At 37.8% G+C, this 27,491-nt stretch overlaps 1 protein-coding gene and 1 long non-coding RNA gene across 2 annotated transcripts in view; both read left to right on the top strand.

The window, feature by feature from the left end:
- Positions 1-27,491, top strand: part of rtn4rl1b (reticulon 4 receptor-like 1b) — a 270,588-nt gene that overhangs the window by 97,483 nt on the left and 145,614 nt on the right. The window lies entirely within an intron of this gene.
- Positions 2,095-7,540, top strand: LOC106954023 (uncharacterized). The gene is made up of 2 exons (XR_001426289.1): positions 2,095-2,138; positions 2,203-7,540. It is a non-coding gene; the product is annotated as an uncharacterized LOC106954023 (long non-coding RNA).

The raw sequence follows: 27,491 nt of genomic DNA, 5'->3' as shown, positions 1-27,491 counted from the left end.
TATATATATATATATATATATATATATATATATATATATATATATATATATATATATATATATACACAAACACAAGACCTCTTCTTGTGTTTCAAAGAGACTACACAAGTCGACAGATGAAATAGAGGAATTTAGAGGGGGAAAAAAGTCAGAAGATAGATAGTAAAATCTATCTTCGTTTTGATTTGAAATGAACAAAAAAAAGAGAGTCATGTTTTCTGGAAGCAGAAGTGTCACTTCTGGAGAAGAAGAGTGAGTTTCCTCGGCGAAACTTATGTCAGAGTCGGTGCCGATGAAAGACTCGCATGATAAGGAGGTGAGATAGAGACGAAGCTAAAAAGGGAGGTGGATAATGTGGTGACCCACTTTGCGGGGCGCCCTGCTGAGATGCTAACCATTGCAGCAATAAATAACACACAGCGGGCCAGCAGAGCTTAACAGCTGCTTGGTGGCAGTTTATGCCCCCTCATCCCCTGGCCTGCAGCTCGTAGCCATAACCTCATATTTTTATCCATCACAGCCACTTCCTATCTGCTGTCTGACCACAAGCTTGATTCATTAGCATCCGACTGATTGAGTAGAGATTAAAGAAAAACTCAAAAGAGCTGTTTGGGTCTTTGTTAGTGTGAACGCTTAGACAAAGAAAACTAACATATTTGTTTACATTTACCAACAAATATTAATCATTAGCTGTTCAGGCGGAAAGCAAGTCAAGCTAGAAAAACGACAATAAAAGTTTACTTAGTGTGCTTACAGAAACATAGCCATCAGTTATTAACAACATTTTTTTGGAAGAGGCTGGGTTTTGGTGGGTATGCCAAATACATTTTAACTCACACAAAAATGCTTTAAAGAATAAATACATTTCAACATGTTTTGATCAGAGTCATGTCCCCGCTGAACTGACCAACATGACAGATCAACACCTGCCTGCTGTGGCAGATTTTCACTTTTATACTCTGGAACAAACTTCTAGAAAACTGCAAAAATGCTGAAAACACAGAATTCCTTTAAATTACGACTGTTTAGAGCTGCTTTTCATTAATAATGACTGGAACATCATTCAATATGTACGAGGCTGATTATTTTTGATGATTTCGATGATGGAATTTCACAAAATGTGATGTTAATTGCTTGTTTCGTTATTAGTTACTGCATTACTTTTTAATGGAAGTTTGTTACTGAAATGGGCTATAGAAATACTATTTCTATAGCACAAATTTACTTTTAAAAAGTCCACTTATTACAAGACATTTTATTGAATTTGTGCAATAAAATGAAATTTTTGCTAATAATTCTGTTATGTTTTGTTTGGGAGAAAAAAAAAACCCTCATGAATGAAAACTCAATTTCTCAAAGAATCTGTATTCAGTGTAGCATCTCTACTGTCGAATAATTCAACCCAAGTTTGACCAGCCTGTGCTCTTGCCGGCCACTCGATCGGGTACAGCCTTTCAGATGCTTGTTAACAGAAGCAGCGACTCAGCCAAGCAGCAACTTAATGCATTTAGGCTTGTAGACATGGTACAGATTACTTGCTGGAGTTCAAACCAAGCTTCAGAACAGGCAAGAGAAGGAAACTTAAGTGACATGGTTGTTGGTGCCTGACCTGCTGCTCCGAGTATTTCAGAAGCTGCTTATCTATGGGGATTTTTATGCACAACCACCTTCCTGTGTCCAGTGAAAATAGAGAGAACATCCAGGGAGCATGTGCAGACTGGTACAAGATCAAAGAAAATCAACAGAAGCTTAAACCACCACTCACTATGGCCAAGGTACGCAGAATACTGTCTCGAAACGAAAATGTCAAATCTTAAAACAGGTGGACAACAGCAGCAGAAACACCAACTGGGGGCTGTTGCTGTCATCTACAGGACAGTTCCCACAAGCTCACCAAAAATGGACAAGAAGAGTTTGGAAAAATGTTTTCTAGTCCAGTGAGTTTCCATCTGCAAAATTTAGATGGAATAGGCAGGGATCCATCCGGCATCTACGGTGGCCCTGAGGTGCAAAACACTACAACATTAACGAAGCACAATTACAAATTACAAAATCACTACATTAACGAAAACACAACAACTTTAACGAAAACACAACGACATTAACAAAAACACAACGACATTAAGAAAACGGAAAAGGTAGGTCCCAGTGGAGACCTAAGAAATCGCTGATTGGACTACAGCTCGTTAGAAAACGGAAAAGGTAGGTCCCAGTGGAGACCTAAGAAATCGCTGATTGGACTACAGCTCGTTAGAAAACGGAAAAGGTAGGTCCCAGTGGAGACCTAAGAAATCGCTGATTGGACTACAGCTCGTTTTACTTCTGAACCGGAAGTTTTTCTGGAGACCCTTTTCACAGTGATGTCAGACAATGGGCGCCGTAACTCGAAGAGATGTATCTTTACTTCTGGTGTGATTTTGCCTCGGGAAACCTGACTGAAAAATTCACGGATACTCATTAGCTTAAAGATATACTAAAAGGTAAGGTTAATTACAACAGCATTTACGTGTTAGCCGTTATTACTCATTGTCAATCCACCATTCTCTAACTGTGTATATAATAAACAGCCTCCGATCGGAGAATAAACCAGCTAGCAGCAGCTTTAGCCACAGTTGGGAACATATATACACCGCTGTCTGTCAGTGCTGTAACGTTTAGAGGTTCACTTTCTGTATTAACTTTAATAAAACAGTATTGTTGCCTCACAATGTACATCCATCTACAGTCACAGTATGCACATCTACTGCCTAATTTCATGTGACGAAGTTCATCTTAAGCTAGCTTGAGACACGACATGTTCAAAACTGGGGTTGGACATGATGGGTGTTTTCAAAATGTTCCAGTCCGTAAGATTTGGTTCCACTGAGGACCAAAAATGCTACATTTGTTACATTGTTACATTTTCAGCTGCTGCGGTTCGCTTTCACACTGCACTGTTCCCTCGTCCCGCCTGTGGTGGCGCTGCACCAACAGCTGCTGAAGGAAACAACACATAAACCTCAGAAGAAGACGTGAACGCAACCTCTGATCTTAACTTATGCAAAACAATGAGATCGTATCGTGTTAAAAACGTATCTAAGGTTTCTGAAAACTTTTTTCTTGTGCACAGAATATGCTTGTTTAATATCCGTTCATGATAATAGTCTTACCGGTGGACTGCTGCAGTCCAAGTTCACCTCAAAACACACGTTACCAGGCAGAACACACTCTGACTTTGTCCGAAAGCTGCAGATCCCTGCTCACCACCCAGTTTGTCATCAAACACAAAGACAGGCGCAGTGTACTTCAGAGACCTGTTCGAAGCTAACGCTGGAGGGACCCATGTTTGTGCTTCTGTGTTTGTCTTTGTGTGTGTGTGTGTGTGTGTGTGTGTGTGTGTAGGCGGTAGGTGGGGAGGTGAAGCCACTCGTCCTTGTAAGGGGTTTTACCCTGAGTACTGGTAATCAATCAATAAGTGATGTTGTGTGAAGAGGTCACAGTGACATGGGACTTTTTTTCCCTCCTTTTCTGTCTTAATTTCCAAATGAAAGCTGCTTCTTTTTTGTTGTTGTTATTGGCTTTTAAATTTATGCACACTCATAGGTATAATCCTGTATAAGATCATTTTATGCCAAACTCAGCATGGCATTAAAAACCCAGGGAGCTTCACGGAGACCCTCAATGAATGAAGCCAATCATATTATGTTTCTCATGCTATGGAAAAAGGCGTGAAAGCAGTCACTCAGGAACAACTGAAGACATTAGGTTCTTTATTACGGCTGTCTGGAGAACAGAGTGGAAAGGAACAGAGGAATATTACCGCCATGCATCATCCGCATGGTGTGGGCACACTTCACTAATCCTGAGATGAAAACAGTGCAGAGTTCCTGGGTAAAAGGTAACCACACACCTCAAACTGTGAAAGATTCTGTTGGGATTGTGTGCTTGCACTTTTTCAGCAGGTGAGCCACTTCTAAAATCCCCAAGTTAAAATGATCTACCTACTTCTAAAATGCAAAACATGCATTTATTTATGTAAAGAAATTGAGAATTCTTTATGTGTTTCACTCCGTATGATAGTGGTAAGCTTTTGTTGTCTTACTTGGTCCGGCTCTCCGTCTCATTTTTATACCCTCCCTAAAGTTTAAGAGAAAAACCGAGAGCTAAAAACTTAAGGTAACTCGCTACCCAGCTAGTTTTGCTGAATTTAGCACTGTTGTTTGCACAGGCGCAGTGAACCCAAGTGTCAAGTGATGTTGAAAGTTTGGAATATAGTTTAATGACTTAATCCTGCTTTAAACTCCTTAACAACTTCATCCATGACATATCTGGCGTTTTTTTTTTTTTGTTGTTATTTTTGATGCCATTTGTTCACAAATGTTCTCTCAACAAACCCCTGAGCTGTCATAGCAACATACTGAGATACTTATATAAAATTAGACTGCCACGTGTTAATTGGGTAACATGTGGCAACATTTGTTTGCACTTTGGGTTATTATTAAAAAGGGGAAACTCGTTTTTCGTTTTTTTCTGTCAATAAAAACAATCATTATTGCTGGATGATATGGCTACAGAATATGTCAATATAACACTTTCATATCAGATAATACTAATAGTTATTCAACTGTTTTTTTTTTGTTTTGTTTGTTTGTTTGTTTTAAATAACTGAAATTTAGCCAAACTGGTGACGTGACATTTCCCTCTTTTGCTCACAATTTCTTCTCAAGTTGCTCTACTCATTATATTAATTTTCTCCTTTCATTTCACATTGCTTTTTTTTTTTTTAGTTTTCAGCAGTTATCAGGTACGGTGGCGAAACCTGAAACCGCCGCTACGCGAGTCACTCAACAGGTTGTTGCTAGGGAACCAAAGTGAGCTGATTAGCTAGCCGTGAGAGGTTGAGCGGCTCAAGTCTTTCCTACATCGCCCAGGATGTTTTGCGACTCTGGATCAGAGTTCAGTGAAATTATTGAAAATTCCGTAGCATGTATTATCTATTGATACTGATCACATGTCTGTCGCAAAATATATAGTTATTGATTTATTGCCCAGCTCTACAAACCATGAACACTTCTGACTTCACATTTACACTTATGTACTATTTTGTCTATCGGGAAATTCCAATAAAATACACAGAACTCAGCGGTTCTAATGTGACGAAACGCTTCAAGACTCTTGAGGTTGGAAAATAAAAACATGCAACATGATTATCAGACCTGTTGCCAAAAGTCAGATAGATGTTCATCAACCCTTCCTGACAGAAATTGCTTATTTTACTCATCTGACAGGACTTAAAAGTTGACATCTGTCCTTATGTCCAATAAAAAAAAGTAACAAAAACAAATTTTAGACCTGTACAACACAGTAGAACCATATAATACAACTAAAAGTTTAAAATCGCCTCCAGGAAGTCACTGAGTGCCGTTAGCTTTAGTGGATGTTTTCATTACTCCAAACCCTCCATCAATAAAAGGTTATTGCCTTTTTTTTCTTTTCTTTTCTTTTTTTTTTTTTTTTACAAAATGAACGTTAATTTTTACATTCATCTTTTAAATGAAATATTAAGCATACAAAAGGGACGTATTTTAAAGAGCCAGACACTTCTGGGCACATCAAACACATTTTTTCCCCCCTCCAGCAGCTCTTCATCTGGGAGTGCTGCCACACGGGCTGCATATCACATCCTTGAACTGTTGTAAATTTTGATTGTCTGTTCATTAATGTGTCATGAGCTTTTTATGGATGTGCCATATAAACCATTTAGAGGACAGCAGAAACATTGTGCATGATCTCAGTGACTGAGAGGATTTCCTGACAAGAGTCATCACCGCCAGCCATTTGCTCTGTGAGCTAATCACCAGCTTTCTGTGACACGACGAGCGGCGCGCGCAGTCAGCAATTTTGGGGACGTTGTGTTGCCCGGCAAAAGTGCTGATTAATACAACTTGTGCGCTATTTGAAACCGTATTGACAGATCAGAAGGAAAAAGAACAAGAAGCTTGGGAGAGCGGCGGCTCTCGGTTGAGAGAGAGGAGAGGAAAACGGGAGGATGGTGTGATGAAATGTCAAGCATGAAAAAGCTAGGTGGGCGCAGTCCTTTAATTAATTGACTGCGAGTAGAAGTGTGGTCACTGACCCGTGCACGGGATGCATTATCAAAGACCAATCCACTTCACTTAATTGATTAAGTCATGTGGCTGCAGTGAAAACTTAGCTGTGTCATTTTAATAAAAACTCACGCCTTTGTTTCTAAAGTCAGGTTTTGTTGTTTCTGGTCAACTGTTGCTGCTCTGGAGTAAAATCACTTAAATTATTTCATTTGGACTTTAAATTTGATTTATTGTTTCAAACTGGAGCTTTCAGATTTTCTCCACTGCTGAACCAAAAGCAAAACAACATTTAGCTTCAGTTTGAAAACGAGGTTTGGGAATCCTGCCTGTGGATCAGTGAATGGAAACTGGAACTTTGTAGGCCGTCATGATCAGAGCTGCCAGGAAGAAGAATAAAGTGTGGATGGAAGAGCTCACCATGCTGGGTGCTGTGGTGGTGCAGGGCTTAAGCATAACCCACAGATGGACCCTTAGTCCTCCATGCGGCCGTTGTGGGTTTGGTGACCCGGTGACCCTTGTAGCATGTCTTCTCTCTCTCTCATTACCTACTTTCTTGTCTTAGCACTTTCAAATAAAGGCCAGTAAAGACAAGAAAAAACTTTAAAAAAAAGATTGCCATGTTTGCAATGAAGCACAGCGTTGGCTCAGTAATGCCCTGGACTTGCTTTTCTTCTCTGGAATCATGAAGAATCCAGAGGGAAAAACGGATAAAAATGAAATATGAGAAAAATCACTGGAGAAAAAAAAGTCATGTTGACTGTGGGGATCAATAAAACAGGCGTCCTGTGAAATGCATGTAAACAGAAAAAACCTGCTGTAGCGCAGCAGAAAGCAAGTGGGAGAGTGTGAGTGGAGTGCACACAAGCATGATTAACAACGCTAAGACCTTCCTCCCGGCTCTGATTGGTTGTTTCCGACTGAGTGGTGTATGTCTGTAGTTAGCACTGGATGAAGCAGGCATAGGAGCATTTTTTTTTATCCCGTACTGTTTTTTAAAATAAAAATGACATAGTGTAGCTTTAACAAGTCAAAGCGGCTAAAACAAAACTAATTTTGAGACTGCAGCAGTCATTAAAGCTTTCACTGTGTATATAATTTGGACCACTCACCTGTATGTCAGTCGTGCTGAGCTATTTAATTTGTTCTTACTATTTTGTTTATGGCAAACACTTGCTGGTTTGTGTATGTTGCCAATAAACCTAATTTTAGGTGCTGCCATATCTGAACGGAATCAGTAGAACTGCTGTAATCTGAATGTTTTTTCTCTCTCCTCTTTGGACTTGTTAAGCAGAGTGAGCTGAGCTTTACAGCTTGGCTGTGAATCCCACCCATAAAGCATCACCTTGATTTCATCCTCATGACTTTGACAAGCCCTTTCTGTTTTGAAACCGTGGCAACGTTTTTAAAAAAAAAATTCCGTGTAAATGTAAATAATAGTAAAAAAAAAAAAACTTTAAGGTAACATTATGTGCATTTAATCATGTTGGTTTTTCAAAGGGCAGACAAAAAAAATAAAGAATAAACCTTCTCACTCTAGTTGCTCTCTCTCTCTCTCCTCTCTCAGAGGTGTGTATGGACAACATAAATCATCTAACATCATAAATCTCTTTGATAAATGGCCGGAGAAACATAAGTCAGCTTACATCACAATTGATCCGTTCGATAGCCCTGAACTTTGAAAGCTATGTATAGAACCGACCCTGTTGCAGTTCCACTCCGTGGTTATTATTCAGCGGGAAAGAGTCGGCGCGGGCGTCGGCTGTTCATGCACCGTGGGCGAGCTAACCTGACGGGACGGAGCGGCACGCAGGCGACTGCCGGGTGGACAGAAAGCGATGTAAGACGACTTAAAGTCATCACAGGAACCACGGACATGCGCCGTGATAAATGACGCCTCGCCGCGTAGTTTTGTGAAAAATCCTCACGTGATTTATGTTCCGTAGCGCGACTCAAATGGCTCTCGGTTTCTTTCATCACTCTCATAAAAGGGCCGTTCATTGAGGTGTTCTCTTTTTTAAAAAAAAAAAAAAAAAAAAAAAAAAAAAAAAGATCTGTGTGTATGTGGCAAATGCTGACAGTTCATAACTTCTGGGTTGTGAAGCGTGCGGCGGCGCGGTGGAAACCTGAGTGTGTGTGAGGTTTGGTCGCAAACAGCAGGAAACCGTCAGGATGAAGACTCATCCTGCGACGCGAGAGGGTGACCTTTTATCTCAGCCATCAGGCCAATCAGTGGGTTGCTGTTTTAAAATGCCAAAACGCAGCATCAAGATCAGCCTGTCGCTTTTTTTTAAATCAATATTATGCAAATAGTATCAAGTTGTGATTTCTTTCGTCTTTTTTTTTTTAAATCAAAGTGGAATCAGGATGAAAGAAAAATAAAAAGAGCCTGGCCGTTTTGAGGTTTATGACATTTTGTGCTGCAGGTCGTTTCCTGCGCCGGTTTAAACTCACCAGTCGGACTCTTCAGCCGCTTCTGCGACTAACTGTGCTGCAGGAAATTACTTTAAATTTGAAGTTGCAAAAATGGATGTAAAAACATCTACATTATGTTAAAGAAAAAAATCTAAATTTTTTTCGGTAACACTTTATTTGAAGGGGGCTGAATCAGACTGACATGACACTGTCATAAACATGACATAACACCTGTCATGAATATGAATAAGTCTTCATGAATATTTATGACAACAGTCATAAATATTCATGAAGGCTTATTCATGTTCATGACAGGTGTTATGACAGTGTCATGTCAGTCTTATTCAACCCCCTTCAAATAAAGTGTTACCATTTTTTCTTATTATTACATTTACAAAGGAATGAGGATAAAAATATACAAAGGTTTTCTCAAATGTTATTTTGAAAGCTCCACTGAAAAAAGAACTATGTTGTTGTCTTGTTTTAGGCACCTCAAAACATTTTAGTTAGACATTTTAAGATGCAGAATATCGCGACTTTGACTTTTTCAGTTTGTTTTGGTTAAACAAACCAACAATGAGGATTAAAATGACACTTTCTGTTATCATTCACTGCATGTTTGGCTTGAAGTCATGATACACAAATAGTTACATTTACAAAAGTTAACAGTAAAGTACATGGAGGACAACAGTAAATGTTTTCCTAACAAACCTGACCAAAGAAACATCGACCATGACTGATTTGCAGGTAAAATGTTTTGAAAGTTGCAGAAAAAAAAGTTCTTTGTGTATTGATGATTCTTTTCTAATGATAATAATGATAATACTTTGCAACTTTCTGTAGCCATCCTGTTGATTGAAATTACAAAATGCAAAGAAAATTATTCATGTTAGCTTGTCGCTAAAAGTAATTGGCCTGATCAAAATGCTCATCAGTTAGAAAATCTGTTTTTAATCTTGCAATTGCAACATGATTACATGTTGATATTCTGAGAACTAATTTCCAGTTTCAGATGTAAATAGTACATTGCACTGCCAACACTTCTACCCACTACTGAGTTTGTATGAATATTTCAACAAATTTCATCTACTGCAATTATTTTTTTTTATTATTATTATTTTCCAATCAAGTAGAGGTCAGTGTGCTGGAACAACTCATTTATTTGAATATTTGACATTAGTAACTCTGGACCACAGAGTTAATTTGTTCAGACCTTGCAACTAATTATTAAACCTGAATTTATTCGGAGGCAGCCGAACTATTCCGAGTCGTTGTACCACAGTCTGACATACCTTTTTCTTTTTCTTTTTTTTAAATTAATCTCCATGTTTGACAAAAAAAAAGAAACAATTTCTATTTCAGCTACATATCTGACTTCATCACTTCCTCAAACACTAATAATAGTCGTCTTAAACAATTCAGCTAGATGCTCGAATGAACTTTTAAACTCCAAATGAACGTCGGAGAGGAAGTGAAGCGCCGAGGCGCTAATGTTGAAATGCTAAATAGAGGATATGGTGAGCTACTGTGCTTAGTCAAATATTCCAGAGGGGGAACCGGAGTTATTTTGTTGTTAAGACTCTTACAGTCGATGTGAACAAAGAGCTTCGGGGCCGAGGGCTGCAGTTTGGATTCACCTCCTCATACCGTCAACTTTTCTGCCTTTCACCAACTATAAATGACTTCTGCAGGTTTGGTGAAGGTGGAAGTTGGTTTTTCAGAATCCCCTCCTAATCTTTTATGGGCATTTGATTGCAATTTAACAGACCTTCATTTGACAGACCTTAGTTAATGTATCAGTAAAGTAAAGACAGACAACATGCTAGTAAAAGTAAAACCCAGGAGAATATGATTAATACTGTGGAAATTTTCAGAATCTATAAAAAGAAAAAAAGTGAAATTAAAATGAACTATATAACCAGAATATCAGCGAACAAATGAATATCCAAATATAGAAGGTTCCTTCAAAGAAACAGACTGAAAGAGACGTGCATAAACAGAATTTGTATGTTTATTTTGACCAGTGGTTGTGGAAAGCATAGCATAGTTTCTATAGAAACAGATTTTTTATTTTCTCCACTTTAGTCATCTAATGAAAGTACTGTAGTAAACAAAGTGGCTTTCTTGGTATAATGAAAGGACACAATAGTTGTTGCAATGTTGAACTTAACCATTATAAACAACAATAAAATAAGATATTTGTCTTTTTTTTGGTCAGAAATTTGGTCAAAATTCATGTAAGTCATGTAAGATCATACATTTGCTTTTAAATTCACAACCCAATACATTTATAAAATCAATCAAACTCTGAGTATATGAAACATCACATTTAATCAGCGTTGGATTCTACAATAAGACTGGTATTGTGTTTCACTAATCAATAGTCTCTCCAGGATGTTCCAAAGTTTTTTTTTGTTTGTTTTTTTTTTTTAATAATTGCTGCCTAAAATTATTTTTGATCACTTTATGGCACCTTTTTGAAAAGCTTTTGCAATTTTTTTTTAGATTTATTTTTGCCGTAACATGGTCTTACAAAAAAAAGTTTAAATTGCTCCACATAATCTTTCCAAAAAACAAAGTGTTTCTATATGTTTCCTTTAGATGGCAGTTTACTGCCTGCTGCTGCTGTCAAACTCCAGTCCCGCACTGCAGTCTGAAATAACACATTCTGTCTTGTCAAAAAACTAAAATAAAAGAAAAGCAAAGTGTAGTTTTTCTTCGCTTGTCTCTATTTTTCTTAAATCACAGCCAATTCTTATCCTAAAACGGCATCAGAGACGAGCTGCTGCAACACTCATGTAATCTGCATGTGATGTAGTTTCGGTGTGGCAAAAAAAAAAATAATAATTCAACAAAGAGCACCACTTGATAAAACTATATCTTTACCTAAATTGATTTTTACCTCTTTTTTGTGTGTGTGCCACCGTGAACTACTGGGAATACATTTAAATGTCCAGTTAAAAGTCGGCCGAGATAAAGTTCAGGTGCTCTTCCTCTGAATTTAAACATGCAGAGCTCGCCGGTCAGCAGGTTGTGAAAATCTCAAGTGTTAAAGAAAAAAAAGTCTCCTCTGGGAGCCAGACGGGGTTCGGGGCGGAGGGGGAAGCGTTGGTATCTTTAAGTCCCTTATCCTTCTGTAATGGACTTGTAAAAGTGCAGACCAAGACAGTCAGAGGAGGGAAAATGCTGCACATTTTACGGCTCTTCCTAGACCACTTACAGTCCTCCTTCCACCTTGTGTGACCTCCCTAAGATTTTTAGCATGTATTTTTTTCGGCGATGTGCAAAGGTTAATGCAGTGAGAGCTGGTTGAGAATGCATGATACGATGCCATGCATAGTAATGGGATGAGTTCAGGGGACAGAAGGCAACGGCTGAGAGTAAAAATAAAGGAAACATAACTGACAGTCTTTGGTTTCGATATCGTAAACCGCTTCATCACACCAGACAAAAAAAAAAAAACTGTCTGGGGTTTCTCGACTGCTTTAGTGTCATTTTGATGAGCTGAATCCAAAAATCCCATAGGTTTTGCTCGATCAGGTCAACTTTCTGAACTATGGAGCAACATGAGGTCCAAAATGCCTGACTTGTTCTCACATTCGGATCGGTTTCCTGAGAATCTCATCAATGAGTGATGAAATGTTATCAGTGCTTATTATTCAATTTACAGAAATCCAAGTTTGCAACATTTGATTAATACACTCAGAAAACAATTTTTATTTAATCCTAAAACTTTTTTTGGATGAGAAATATGAACGGAAACAAACTGGCAATGACATCAAGTAGGATGATCGGATTTCTCTGAATCAAATTAGAAAAACAAATGGACCAGATTGAGAAAAATGGATGTCATTTTTGGATTACAAAACAGTCCTAATTCTTGTTTTATATATGATTATATATGATTAACTTTAATAAAAAGAATATGTAACAAAGGCTAATTTATTACTGGGCACACGTTGGGGATATTTTTGGGGATTTTCACATAAAAAAAAAAGCTGAGCTGATTACAAAGAAAAAGAAACTATAAAGTCAATTCTCTTACAGACAAATTAAGAAGTTGGCCAAAGAAATCAGAGTTGCTGACCTTTTGTGGAAAACGCTGAAGCAACATCTCGTTGTCTTGTTGTCGCACCACGCCTGCTCCCAGGTGTAAATCTGTGTGGCTCTAAGACTGCTTAGCAGGGAAGTGTAGCGCGTGCGAAACCTGCCCAGTCAGCTCTCTGGGCAAATTAATGTTTAAAAATGGCAGGAAGTCAAGAAGGAGCATCAGGGAAATCTAGCTCATGTGCCTGCAGCTTGAAATGAAATTAAGTATCACTTTGCAAATATGCCGTGTTTATTAGTGACTTTTTATTAAATTTTTTTTATTTGCTTGGATAGTAAATGCTATTTTATACGACAGAACGGTTTTATATATGAAAGCAGGACTTTGAAGGAGAGAATATACTGAGTTTTGTTAAGAGACAGAACTTTTTATCGTGTCTGCTACTTTGTTTTAACTTCAGTCTTAATTTTTCTTTATCTTAATTTATGCATTTCTTCAAAGAATTTAAATTTTATTGGAACTTTGACAAGATATTTGCTTCCCTTGTTTTCTAAGTCGCTGACTTATTGTCAAGATCTGAGTTGTTCTTTAATAATTTAATAATTTTTCAAGTTTGGATCGTTCAGTTTCTGAACTGTAACCACAGTTGCCTGGTTCCCCGTTGCCCATTAATCACCTGCGTCCGCTCGCCAGCGGTATTTAACCTCCTTTTTTCTCTCCTCCATCATTGCAGTTGTCAAACCCATGTGAAAGTTTGTCGCTCTTTTCAGTTGGACCTGTTCTAAAGTCAAGATTACTTTCATATGTTGAAAACTAACAGCACTAAACTGTTATTTTTTAAAATGTATTCTGAATGTTTTCATTGAGAGCAAAGTGAAACTGAAGGAAAATTCCACGTCGCAAACTTGAATAAAACTGATTCTCATGTTCACTCATCTTTTGTTTTTTTCCTCCAGTTGTTGATGTCCGTCTTATTTACATTTACACATACATAATTTTATGGATGTTTTGTGTTCCCTTCTCCTGACTGATGCCTTCTAGCAACATGATTATTTTTTTGCTCTCTTTCCTTTTCAAAGTCTCTGCAAATTTTGTCTTTAGGTAAGCAATGCAAGTGAGCAAATGTCACGAAAATACTACAAGGAACTTTATTCCAGACTCACTGTAATGACTCAGTCTGGATGTGACAACAAAAAGAGCCAATTTACAGTAAACTGATTCACCATCTGGAGCCATGTTGCAGGTTTTACAGTCATTCTGCTCTTCTTCATCCCATCTTTCACTCTGAGGCATTTGGACCCATGGCCGTCTGTCTTTATCACCTTCCCATCATGCTGAAGCAGACCCAGACTCTCTGTAGCGCCGCGCTCGGCTCTCTGCTTGCCTTGGCTTCGCTGACAGTTGATTGGCTCTGCTGCAGAGCTAAACTCTCAAGTTCCCACCCTGCGGGCTCCGATCCACCGCTGCGAATCTCTAGCTAAATGCGGACCTCAATACCGATTCCCGTCTCTGATCTGACGCGCAAACCGGTGTCACTCATTCGGGAAAAGGCTCGCTTCATCCCCCGCTTCGGCAAACTGCTTATCTTCCCACATAACGTATGTGTGTAAATATCCCCCTACACTTTTCCTTAAAAGTTTTTTCAATTGCTCCCTGACCTCTGTTTCTCCTGGCATTTAGCACGGCCATATGCTGATGGAGCAGCCAAAGCGCTCTGCCAGGGAGTTGCTGAATTAATGATGCAAGAAACTCCGGCCTGCGCTACAAGACTGACGCGCCGGACACTGAATGGGCCGATTGTCACACGGAGACCAGGCAAAGCAATCCAACCCCGCTCAGCAAAAAGCGGCCGTCGCATTTCCTATCCGCCGTATGGCTTATCTGGCAGCGCAGGCTTTTTATTTCATTGAATTAATTCCTCCATTTGCCTTTGTTTTGCAGCGTGCTCACATATTCATTATTCACAATGGAGTGCGGGAAGCGGACGCCTCGTCATTGTCATTCAGCTGGAGACCAGGCACGTACATAACAAGCAGAGCTTGTTAGATTAATTTTGTTTTCCTTTTTTTTTCTTTCCCTATCAAATCAGCCCCTCTTCAACCATTTGTAAAAAATATATATATATATATATATAAACACGAAATGACTCTGTGATGTGCCACATTATAGCTTCTGAGCTGACACCGTGTCAACAATAATAATGGCATTACACTAAAGATTAGTTGAGCCGTTTTGTCGCAACGCCGGAGCCCTCATGCAGAGCGAACCAAATATTTTCTAAAAACCTTTTCAATGCTGATTACAGCCTTTCTGTCTGATAATCACACAGACTGACTGACATTGGCCCAAACCTTAGAGCTTGGTTCTGAGAAAATCTGATTTTCACGGTTGGCCATTGGTAACTACGTTCTGTTTTTTTTATTATTATTATTATTATTATTATTATTATTATTATTATTATTATTATGTTATACAGTATTTCCCAAAGTAAATACTGTATAAAAATATTTAATCACAAAAGGAAAAATTTTGATTAAAAATTTTTTATCAAAATTTATCCACAAACGAAGCAGCATTCTAAATTCAAAACTCATTTTTACTGCTGAGTTATTGAATAGACATAGAGCCTCGAGTAAACATAAAAAATATTTATTTTAATCTGTCATTCAGGTTATTTAGTCATCAGATTTGAAGCGCTGTTATACCCATTAAGCTTTCAAGTGTTTCAAGGATCCCTGACTATGGAACTTCTTTAAAAAGTATGTTGATGTTACCGTCGGCGACATCTTGCTGATGCGACATGGTTAGCACTGTGATGCTATTTTAGCTTGAATTGAGATAGGCTAACATCTTCTAGAACAACTGGAACACACCATGTCTTTCCCAGCATCCAATCAGATTGTTTGTTTGTTTTTTTTTTTGAAGTAAAAATGAACCCCCAGTGGGCCGGATGTCGCTTATGCGTCAGATTTATGACTGTACCAGAAACGTGAATTCAAAGGTTCAGGCCAGAACAAAAATGCTATTAGCTGCATTACAAAATTGTGTTAATCCAAGTTAACCTGTTAAAATATCATAGCCCTAGTAAAAAAAATTATATTTTATTGCAGCATAAGCTGACAGAATATTGCTCTGCTCCTTTACCGTCGTCATAACTGTGTGTAGGAGAAACACGAACTCTGGTTCTTATCCAGCCTCTTTTATCAATCCCACTTAACCTTTTAAGCCGCTCTTAGTGTGGATATTGACAGGTTTAGGTGAGTTCAACAATCGATCTTTTTATTAAAAAAATACCATATCATATTATTTGCACCTTTCTCAATAAACTGACTATTGAGAAAGTCAGTTTATTGAGAACTGACTTTCTCAAAAGCTTCTTTTTTTTTTTTTGATAAGATCTCTGAGGTTGGAAGGCCTCTATGCCATCACCTTAATCTTTAGTTTAGCTGAAGATTTAAACTAACCTTCAATATTGCTACCAGTCAGAAGAAAAATGCACATAAAATCAAAATATTACTACAAACCTAACATGAATAATTCTTAGCTTTACTGTATATGCTCAGAAAACAGGAAGTTGTGTGTTAGCATTTCCTCAACATGCTGATTAACGATCAATTTTCTGCCAGCAATTTTGTCAAAATTACCCAAATTGAATTAATCAAAGGTTGCATTTTTCTTATTTATCCTTTTGTTGTAATCTTATGCTAAAATTATAAAGTTATTTTGAGGCTTTTTCAACATTTTTATCAAAGGTAAATGTGAAGGAAACTGTAATCAGTGATCTAAAAAATTTTATTGACCTTCTCGTGAGGGGATCAAACTCAAGTTCAGACAAACATTACGTTTTTTTCCCCACCCAAATTGTAGCAAACACAAACCTATCAAATTTATAGCAGTCAATAACAGTTATCAAAACTGGTTTATATTGTTTTATCAATAAAAAAGTCCAAAATTGAAAGAATTACCTGAAGAAAACAGGTGTGTTCCCATCAATGTGTTATCTTCAGGAAAGGTCGGGTAAAGAACAGTAATAGTAAGAATTAGACGTTTGCTTCAAACTGACACATACATGATGGAGTCTGATCGTCAAACTTCCTGTTTCTGTTTTAAAAAAGCAGCGATGCTCCTCACCTCGCTGATTTTCCTTCCACGCCGACAATCATTATTTTTCCACTTGGAAATAAGTGCAGAATTCAGATAACCTGAAATTTAGAGACCCGTTTTCATCAGGGTGTTTTTTTTTTTTTTTTCCCAACTGCATTACTAGTTGAAGCATGTTTGCCTTCATTCATAAACAACACACCACCACTTAAACTTCACAGTCCGTTTAATGCAAAAAGAAAAAAAAAAGGCCAGCACCTCTTCCCTTCAGCAAAGGCCAAAGCTCAGAAAGATCAAATGTTATTTGCAGAGGTCGTTTCATCCACCTCACTCCCCCCAACACACACACACACACAAACACACGCACGCACGCACACACACACACACACACACACACACACACACACACACACACATTCCAAACTACAGATCTGCCGCTCCTAATTGCAGCCTTACCTACGTACTCAGTCTAAATTTAGTTATGCTCCCGAATATAGTTGAGGTTGCTGAGATTTCCCCACAGAGGGAGGAGTGCTGAGGTGGATACTAATGCATCCTGTAATTGAAATTAACAATCTCATACACACGGACCCTCAGAAACACAACCTAATTGCCTCCCTCATTAAAAAACATGTGTTGCGTCTTTGCAGTCTGCACTGGGTTTCATATTAAACTGGATTATTGCCGCAGCGCTGCCGCCGCCTCGCGCTACGATCCGTCATTCTTTCTTGTCGGGTAATTTTGTGACTGTGCCGTGGAAATGATGTAGGAGTCTTCAGAGCAAAGTGGCCTCACTGTCGAAGGTCTTTGCTCCTCTTAAGTTTTGAATTCCACTCCACGTCCAATCCGCCATCTTTAAAGACCTTGATCGTGACAAAGTACAACCACAGCTCCAGAGGAAAAAAATAAAAAATCAAATTTGATATATTATCCGCAGAGATTTCTTTGAAAGTGCGGGAATGTTTAGAAATTTCCAGACTGCAGTCGGTTATTTAGAAAAATTGTTCAAGTTCAAGTTTATTCAAGTCCCAAAGGGAATTTAAAGTAGCAGCAGGTAAGAAAGAAAACTAAAAATAAGCAAAGCGATATACAATGAAAGTACTAAAAATGATGGACAATACATCAAATATCACTTCATTCATGATAGGGAGAGTACCAGCAGTTTTTACTTTCCAAGAATATTCAAACCCCACTGAACTCTTTCAAATTCAATCATGTTACAAATGCAAACTTTATGGTTTTTATGTGGTATACCAACAGAAGAATGGGATTAAAATTCAATCCAAAGGAAATTTTGAAAAGTGTGTAATTTGTACAACCAGGTGTGCAAGATCACAATTACAGCTGTGAGTGTCTTGGGGCATCTCTATTCTAGACTGAAATCTTGGACCATTTATTTTAGCAAAAATGCTGGAAAATATTTAACAAGTTTTCTGTGAGGATTATCTGACAACTTGCTCCATCTATCTTCTAACTAAGGTTATTATCTTTTGACATACGATCTAGAGTCAGCACACAGCTTCAGTTATTACAGTCAGAAATTTGCAGTCAGGCCCAGGATCTTGATGTAGTGATGAACTCTGACCTGAACCTTCAGAGTCACATAAAGACAGTTACAAAGTTGGCCTTCTGTCACCTGAAGAACATCTCCAGGATTAGAGGACTAAAGTCTCAGCGAGATCTAGAGAAACTCATCAATGTCTTTATCGTTAGTCACATTAATTACTGCAACATTATCTTCACAGGTCTGCCAAAAATATCAATCAGACATCTGCAGCTGATCCAGAACGCTGCTGCTGAGAATAGATTTTAAAATACTGTTCGTTTATAAATCACTGAACAACTTGGCACCACAATTCATTAAACTTGTGCAGCTGCCTTATCAACCCTCCAGACTTCTGTGGCCTTCTGGTTCTAGCCCCAGACATGCATTCAGCTTCTATGCACCACAAATCTGGAACAAAGTTCCAGAAAACTGTAAAACAGCTGAAAAACTGAGCTCCTTTAAATCTCGACTAAAAACCTACTTGTTTAGAGTTATATCTGAAATGAAATCAATTACACATTTCATGATGGCACTTTACTTAATGTAATGTTTTGATTGTTGAGTCTATGTTGCATAACTTTGTGTTTTTGTGTTTGTTATGCAAAACAGCTGAAACACTGAGCTCCTTTAAGACGAGCCTAAATACTCACCTGCTTTCCCCTGGCTTTGATTAGCAGTAAGTGGAACACTGATCAGCATATTTTATCTGTATTGGTTTGATGGGATTTGACAAAATGTAACGTTTATTTAACGTTTCATAACTGGGGACTGTATGATGTTTTTATCGTTTCAAAGCACTTTGAGCTGAAATGTTGTTGAAATTGTGCTATACAAACAAACTGGACTTCTCATCTGAGCAGTTTTCCAGTTGATTCTAAACGCCTGTCCCGCAGCATTACACTGCCACCACCTTGACTTATCATGACGATGTTCTTAAGAAGATGTGCAGGGCTAGTGTTTTTTTTTTTTTTTAATAAACGCTAGAAATCTCTGTTTTGCTCTGACATGTTTGGCGTTTCCCCTTCATGGCAAACTTTGAAGAGGAAGTCTCATTTCTTCCTCCTTGCTTCTCTTTCATAGAGACCAGATTTGTGGAAAGAATCCACAAACTGTTGTTATGTGACCTGATATGTGGATCTCAGGATCTCCTCCAGAGTTGCAAAGTGTTTCTGACCCATGAAAGCCAAGTAAAACAATTTGACGAAATCAACAAAGTTTGGAATCATGTTTTATAACCTAACTGTGCTTTCAATTTTTCCACTTTTTGGTACCTCCAGCCTGCTGAGTCCTTTGTTGTTCCCAATGCTTTTTTTTTTTTTTTTTTTTTTTTTTTAAACCACTAATATTCTCTAAGAAGCGATTCTGAAAAGGAAACCTTTGGAAATAAAGTGAACATAACCTCGTTTCTCCAGAAAACACACCCGACGGTCAAGGATAGTTTCTTCCCTTCACGATGAACCTTAAAGCAGAGTTCGGTCCTCACGCTTTCCCTTCAACGTAAACATTCGCACAAATAACTCTGGCGAAAATAGAAGACAAAAAAAAACATATTAATAATGCATTATATAACCGGAACGTTCGAAGCGCGTTCGAAGACGGAATCTGTGTTTGCGGATTCCGATGTGCTGATAGATTGTCTCGCTTTCAAGTGAGCAATCCTCATTCACATTTTGACAGTTCCATTTGAAACGTCGCTCAATATTTGATGAAGCTACCTGCCTCAGATCTCAGTAAGCAGTCGATGAACAAAGCTACACAATCTGTGCAGGAGTCTCCTCTGGCGTCACACTTTAAATAATTAAACTTATTTTCATGCTTTACAAAAATAAGACTATGCTAAATCATTGATTTTATTTTCGTTTTTTACATATTTCAGGTATTAAAACCATTGTTTGTTTTTTAATAAAAATAATAATGAAGTCGTCTGTTTGGGAAACCTTGTCAGTATGCAATGGAAACGGCCTCAACTTGACTCATCAGCAGCTTTGACTAATAACAGTGGGCCAGCTTTGTTTTTTGTTTTTTTGTTTGTTTTTTTGAGAAATCTATTCTTAAAGTTTTGAGAAAGGAATAAAATTCAACAAAAAGCTAAACCGACAATAAAAATAAAGCAAACAGCCCATTATTTCCCTTGCTTGTTTGCTATATTTGCAGTAGGGTGAAGCTGAAGTGAGAACAGCAACACATAAAGGCTGGATGGCATCTTCTATGTTTGCTGAATGAAGTTCCAAAGGGTTTGGATGTAAAAAGAATAAAAGATGTGTGTGCTGCACAGTAATACTGACATGGATACAGCTCTCATCATTTCTTGTCTTAAGTAATTGATGTAGCTCCAGATGCAGCTCATTTACAAAGTAAATACATCAATTCTTAACTAATAAGGCTTTTTATCTCAGTTTATACATTAAGCACATTTACATTACGCCACAAACGTTTGCATGAGCTTTTGACGGATTTTAACATCTTTAATTGTGACCGTAATTTAATCTGAACAAGTTTAGTATTGATTTTCATATTCATATTTTCAAAAATTACATATTCTGAGATCTCTTTTATATTATTTAAGGTCAGTGTTTATAATTGAACAGTAAAAAAGACATATTTTCTCTGGCTTTCAACACCAGTTTAAGCAAGAATAAATTTGGTTTTTAATAAATATGAGAGTTTGGGGAAATTGCTGATTGAAAATGTACCTCTTGGGTTTTATTGCTGTTACTATTTTATTTTCTTATTTTATCTAGATATCTAGATGCAGTAATTATTAAAGCGCTTTGGTCAGCTGAGGTTGTTGTGAATATGCTATTTAAATAAAAATTTGACTTGACTTAAGAGACTGAGCAAAAATGACCTTTATGGAAAAGTAAAAATGTAAAAATCACAGCTTCAAAAAAAGGACACAGGAAAGTCATCTGAGAAAAAAAAGTGAATGGTTGCTAAAACTTTTAGGAAAGGATGTGAAGGTAGAAGCACAATTTTATACAACTTTTTTGTTTTGTCACATATTTCTAGAAGAAATCATAACAGTCAACCATGGTGGTGACACAGTAAAGACTAGGGATGCACCGATTCATTTCTTTCTATAGTCCGATACCGATCCCATACAGAATTTATAATTGCTACTGAATTATACTAAATTATACATTTATTTGATAACTCTGCATCAGTCCAGCACATTTAAATACACCAGTAGCTTCACAATCTTGATCAAACATGTAAAAACAACAAAACTCTAATTTGTTCAATCAGTGCAGATAGGAGTAAAACAAATAAATAATAAAACAAATTGACAAAAACAAGAAGTTGACTACCTTGGTCAAACAAGTAAACAACAAACTGTCTTTCAAATGGTTCAGAAAGTGTAATTAGGAACACTTTCTATAAATTATTATTTATAGATAATAAATAAAACATAACGTTGCTCAGAGCACAAAGCCTAGAATTAGACTGAGTAGATCTGCCCTTTTGGATCGGTTACGTTGTCACCGATACCCAATCTAGAATATTTTTCAGTACATGATGATACCATTAATAACATGGGGAAAACCGGAAGGAGGAGGAGATCCATCTGTTGAGACGAGATCAGATGGGAACCTACTCAGATCAAGTCAACGCCGTGGTGCTAAAAAAAGATCCTCCATGTCAGGCCTGATGGATAACAGGACGTTTTTCTAAGCAATCCAGTCTCACCTGAGGGCATAATGCTTGGGTCTAGGCCCGTCGCAATAAATCAATAAATCAATTAGTCACATGATAAATTAAAACCAGATCACAAAGTCCAACTTGCATTATTTATTGTTTTTCTCTTTTCTCTCTCTTTCTGCCAAAAACTGGATGACAAAAATCTTCAGTCTGGCGCTTTGGTCTCAACTAAGCCTCTTCTTCTTCTTTGTTTATTTCTTTTGGCTATTTAAAATGTCTTCCAGTTTCCATGTTTTCATTAGAATTTAAAAGTTTATTGATCTTTGAGAATGTGTTCATCATTATGCCATCTATCGCAACAACTTATCGTCCAGTAAGATTTGTGATTGTGACAGGCCTGTTTGGGTCAGATAGTAGAAACCTGGAAACAAACACACATCAAACTTATGTGGATATGAAACCAGTTTAATGTCTCTGTGCCACATAAACAACCAGTTTACATAAATTCAGCCATTTCTGATCCCATTGATCAAACATCCGGTCAGTATTACAGCAGAGGTTTGTTTATGGCAGCAAAATGTGTCTGGTTTCTCTAAAAGCTCTTTACAAATAGGGTTCCTGTATGGACTGGATATTAGTGGAAATCTTTGTACCCAACTCTTGTTTCTTAGATTAATTGAAGTCGTTTCCTGTGTGATCACTCAGCCCTGACCAAACACTTCAAATTCATCTAAAGGCATTAATATTCCTGCAAATAATTAATCTACGCAAAACCTTTGCCATCAGTGTAAAGGCTTTTGAGCTTACATACATTACAATGTTCTTGATTTAGTTTACATATAAATTATATTTGCTATTAGATTTGTTTGCATGTATTTTTGCCATAGTTACGGTTACTGTCCTGATGCTTGTTTGAGGGAATGCAAATTTCTGAGATGTCAAAAAAGAAGAGATTTCTTTCTGTCATACACATCAGAAAAACATAAGGAAGACTTTCGAGTTCTGGAATATTTAACAACACAAGAATGATGTAAAATGAGGAAGTAAAATGTAAGGCTGCATGGATTATCCTGAGTGTTTGAATTTCCGACACTTCTTCCTTTTGGTCACAGAAGACATTTCAAAGGTTCCTTAATTTGATTGCAGAGACGTGATATTTTTGGACCTTTATCAGTGCTTAAACTTCACAAAATGTGTGAGTTTTTTTTTTTTTTTTTTTTTTTTTTACAAATAATGTCTAAAACATTTATTTTCTACCATTGTTTCTACTTGTATTGTTTTGGTTGCCTTGGGATTGCCTGTGATTTTGATCGTATCCATGTGCTTCCACTGTCAAGGTCTCCAACAAAAACTGTCACCAGATCAGCTGAGGATGTTGAAGGTTTTTCAAAATGTTCAGATTTGTGTTTTGCATTATTTTTGAGAAGAGAAGCATCCCTTTAATTCATTTCCTCTGTTACAAATAATTGATTGAAATGCTTCAGTTATTTTCAATCTTGGGTTTCCTCCGAAGGTCTAACAAATCGTTCCCAAGGTTCGGCTACAAATTTGAAGATGCCTGTAAATGTGTGAGATTTTAATTTCCAAGAAATGACTGTCAGTGTGTAATAATGCCCAAAAAGTAATCTAAAGCTATTCTCAGAAATCTTCTTTGAGAAGATCTTGTGTTTTGTTAAATACAGTACATTTGGGTGTCAGATATTTAAAACTTTAAGTAGGAAAAAAGTGGAAAACTGCAAAGTACTTTCCATTCTCAACTTTACTTATATATTCTTTACAGAACTAAACAAGCAGTTCAGTACTCATATGGGCTTTTCAATGCAGTATTCCATAGGAAAATTCATTCATTTAAAAATGTTACTTCCGGTTAACATGTCTGTCACAGAAAAAAGTCAAAAACACAAAAGTAGAATCCAAATCATTTAGGTGTCAGTGTGCACATTGTCCAGGTGCAAGTTAATTATTATAAGGGTTAAATTAAACTTCAAACTTGAAAATAAACCTTTTCCTAATGGAGCTTCCTCAGTCCGTGTTGCTGCATCGGTCCAAACCGATCCATCTCCCGCTCCAGCCTCCTCTCACTCGCCAACGTTTTAAAGACACCAACACTTCGGTACATGTGTGATCCTGAAAGACTTGAGAGTATATAAAAATGCACGACTGAAGTATATCTTTAAAAGCCTGTCAGCAAAGATAGTAATTCTTAAGAGAGTTTATCCTGGGAGCCGACCTGTCGCTCAGAAAAGAGCATCTACAGTAGAGGTTGTCATGGCGTCCTCTTCGTCAACAGTTGGCTCAGCAGAGTGGGAAGCCGCCAGGCCTCTGCACCGTCTCACCTGATGCAGCAGGGAACAGACCCTTTCTGTTCGCTATTTGTCTCAAAGTCTGTTTACCTTGTAGCTGTCTTCACTCCTCAGGTACATGGCGCTACGGCGCTTTACCCTCCTTTCTCTCTTTCAGGCCTTCTCAGTACATCTGTTACTCCCTGTGCATCCTGCCATTGAGATTCCACTCACTCTGTCTAATTAGAGTGAGGCAGAAAGGAAAAACAAAAGCCCCCTCTCTTCTGTCTTACTTCCTCATGTCCTCTGCCTCCTCCCAGTGCTTCGGCGCCCTCCACCCTTTCCAATCCTCCATCAGCTGGAAAAAAGAAGAATAATGCTAATTGTTTTGCTAATAGGCACTTGATTCCTTGGAGTATTTAAAAGACTAAAGACTATGCTGCTGTAAGATAAGCATTTCTTTTACTACAAATATGGCAGCTCTAGTATCATCCTCCCCTCCATATGTATTCTTATTTACAATTGTGGTTAAATGATCTACTATTATTATTAGTGTTTTATTTCTTATGAAAACCTTGCATGGTTTTGAATTCTTCAAAATAAGTTATGCATAACGTATTGATTCTTTTCATCAGTGCAAGGTTAAAAGTAACGAAAAGGAAAAACATTCATGTGATGTGGATTTTATTCAAAAGACCAACACAGCGTTGCACAAAAATCTAAATTTTTGTTTACAAAAATTAAAGTTTTAAGCATTTGAATTTACCACTCTTTACTCAAAAGGTGTTTTTACTGGATTTGGGACCGAAAATATGACATTTGTTTCATTTTCAGCTGGTGCGGTTCACTCTCACACCGCACTGAGTCAAACGAACCAAACCATTTGAAAAACCTGTTCCCCTCCTCACCTGCAGTGGCGCTGCATCAAGAATCACTAAAGGAAACAACACAAAGACCCCTGAAGAAGAGACTGAGTGCAACTTCCTTCTTTAAAAACTGTAAGCAAAGATGGATTAGCATGGAGTAGGATTTCTCTTTTGTCTTTGCTAAAATACCACAAGCTATTTCTAACGCTAGCGCTAGACATGCTTACTTGTTTTGGTTGTATTTACCCAGAATTCCATGCGCTAAAGTCTGCTTCCTGCTTTTGGAGCAGTCTCCGGTCTGCTTGACATTCATGTATACATTCGAACCACGCCAGAGTTCACTTGAACCGAACCGAGACTGAGGTGGATTAGAGTTCGCTTTTTTGGTCTGCATCAGCGTTCGATTACACATTCACACCTCCCCAAATGAAAGAGTTTGGTTAAAGCAAACCAAACTGGGTTGGGGTGAATCCACCCTGAGTCACATAAATAAAACCCAAAGCAACCAACTTACTTCAGAAGTCAGCACCAGAAAAGAGCTGAATAATAAGAAATGTATTCTTTAAAATATCAGATGAAGTCCAGTTAGCAGTTTGCTACAAGTCATGAATGAGGTGCATCGTTCACATCATCACCATCTTGCTTGGAGAGACGCACACCAAACATTTTTCTACAGTTTTTATTGGTGTTGGTCCGTCACTTAAATTACTCTGAACGTATATTGAAGTTTATGTCTATAACATGCAGCTGTCACAAGTCACTGTCTTATCCATGCATCTTTTTGTCCTCTTGCACATTTCCTCCTGCGCTATGGAAGGTGATTAATATTTCAGTGAAGTGTCCTTTCAGATCCAGGCCTGTTTATTCCTCCCCATGCCTGATTCAAGAATGTGTGAGAGGGAGGTGCATCACACGCACGGATGTGGACATATGTCCAGACACGGACACCATCATGCAACCCGCAGCAATTTCAAACACCCCCAAACTACCACAGCTGGGGTAATGGCGACACCACTGTACCCGGCGCTCCAAATCACCAGCTTCCCCTTCACTTGGTCCAGCTGCCACCGGCGAAGAGAATTTGTTTACGACATTTAGGCCATGCAACACGTTCTGGCACCGACAACAAACATGCAAAATAAAGGAATGAAAAAAATATCCTTCTCCATGGGGAGGCAATGCATTCCTCCATATGCGAGCCTGTTTTTTTTTTTTTTTTTCTTGGTTATTTCACAACGTTGTGGCTGAGTCTCGGCTCGACTGATTTTATCTCAAAGCCTGCCACCTGTTCCCAGACAACCAACCCGATCAGTCGCTGTTAATAGGAAAATCCAATCAGTAGAACATTTTGTCTTTAGTTTTACTATCTGTACTATAAGTAGAGCCCAAATGAAGACTGTAAATAGGATTTTGTTATCACCAGAGTGGTATGACTTACGAAAAGGGTTTTTATTTTGCATCTATCCTCATGACTTTCAAGTATAATTAAAAAGTAGTGAAGATGGCTGGATTTTGGTTGCTTTGCTGTTAGTGATGCTTTTCATGCTTGCCTTGTTTAGGTTGTTCCGGGGGCTTCTGCCTAATGATCTGCATCAGATTAGGAAGATAAATCATTAAAACCAATGGTCTGTTGCCATCCTCAAATTGACCTTCTTAGCAACGCAATGGAGTGGAAACTTAGTTTTCAAACACTTTCTGTGTTAAAATATTTAATTTAAGCCTCTTACCTTCACTCACGAGAATGTGACATCTCTGGCTCTATCCCCCCCGGTTTCCTCCTTCCCTTCTCCAGCAGTGACATTAATTGATATCATTGCACTTCATTAGTGCAATTTTGCCAAAACATTATCGTCATTTCTCCCACAGTGATTAATTAGTGGTAATTTCCACGTTAGTGGCATCCAGTTTGATTTCAAGATCGACCGGATTTTTTTTCCCTCACTAACCTAAAAGTTAGCAGAAAGCTGAGTCAATGGTCCGGCATCTGCTTGATCCATCAACTGACCAACACACTTTTACTTTTGTGATCTTGATAAGACTCTGTCTTTTTACTTTGGCAATATGGATGTGTGGGATAAACGTGCCTTTCTGGTATAACAATAGTTAAGGCTTTCAATGATGTTTTTTGTTTTATTTGAATCCTTAAGATAGACAAGGCCACCACTGTGGGATGCAGCAGCTTTTCAAATTTCCCAATTCTCTTACTAATGAAAGGGTTATAATTTAGAGGATAAATTGTGGAACAAAAGGAAATTTAAAGCCAAAACAAAAGCTACTACTACTAATAAAAAGATTACTTGGTCTGTTTTTGTGGTATTTTTGAAATTCCGATATAGTTCCTTTTAAGCTCTTTGCTTTCATGGGGGCTTTGTGCTTGGAAATAAAGAGAGGTTTTATTAATATTATTATTATTACTATTATAATTTTTGCAATACATTTGAACAGTGCACTAGGTAGAGCCCATAATCTTTTACTTTTATTCTAATTTTTTTTTTTTTTACCAGTTTT

The sequence above is a fragment of the Poecilia latipinna genome, unplaced genomic scaffold, assembly GCF_001443285.1.
Source record: "Poecilia latipinna isolate Pla-1442-1.1 unplaced genomic scaffold, P_latipinna-1.0 Scaffold621, whole genome shotgun sequence".
NCBI lineage: Eukaryota > Metazoa > Chordata > Actinopteri > Cyprinodontiformes > Poeciliidae > Poecilia > Poecilia latipinna.
The sequence above is the reverse complement of the archived record's forward strand: the minus strand, read 5'-3'. Positions and strand labels throughout refer to the sequence as shown.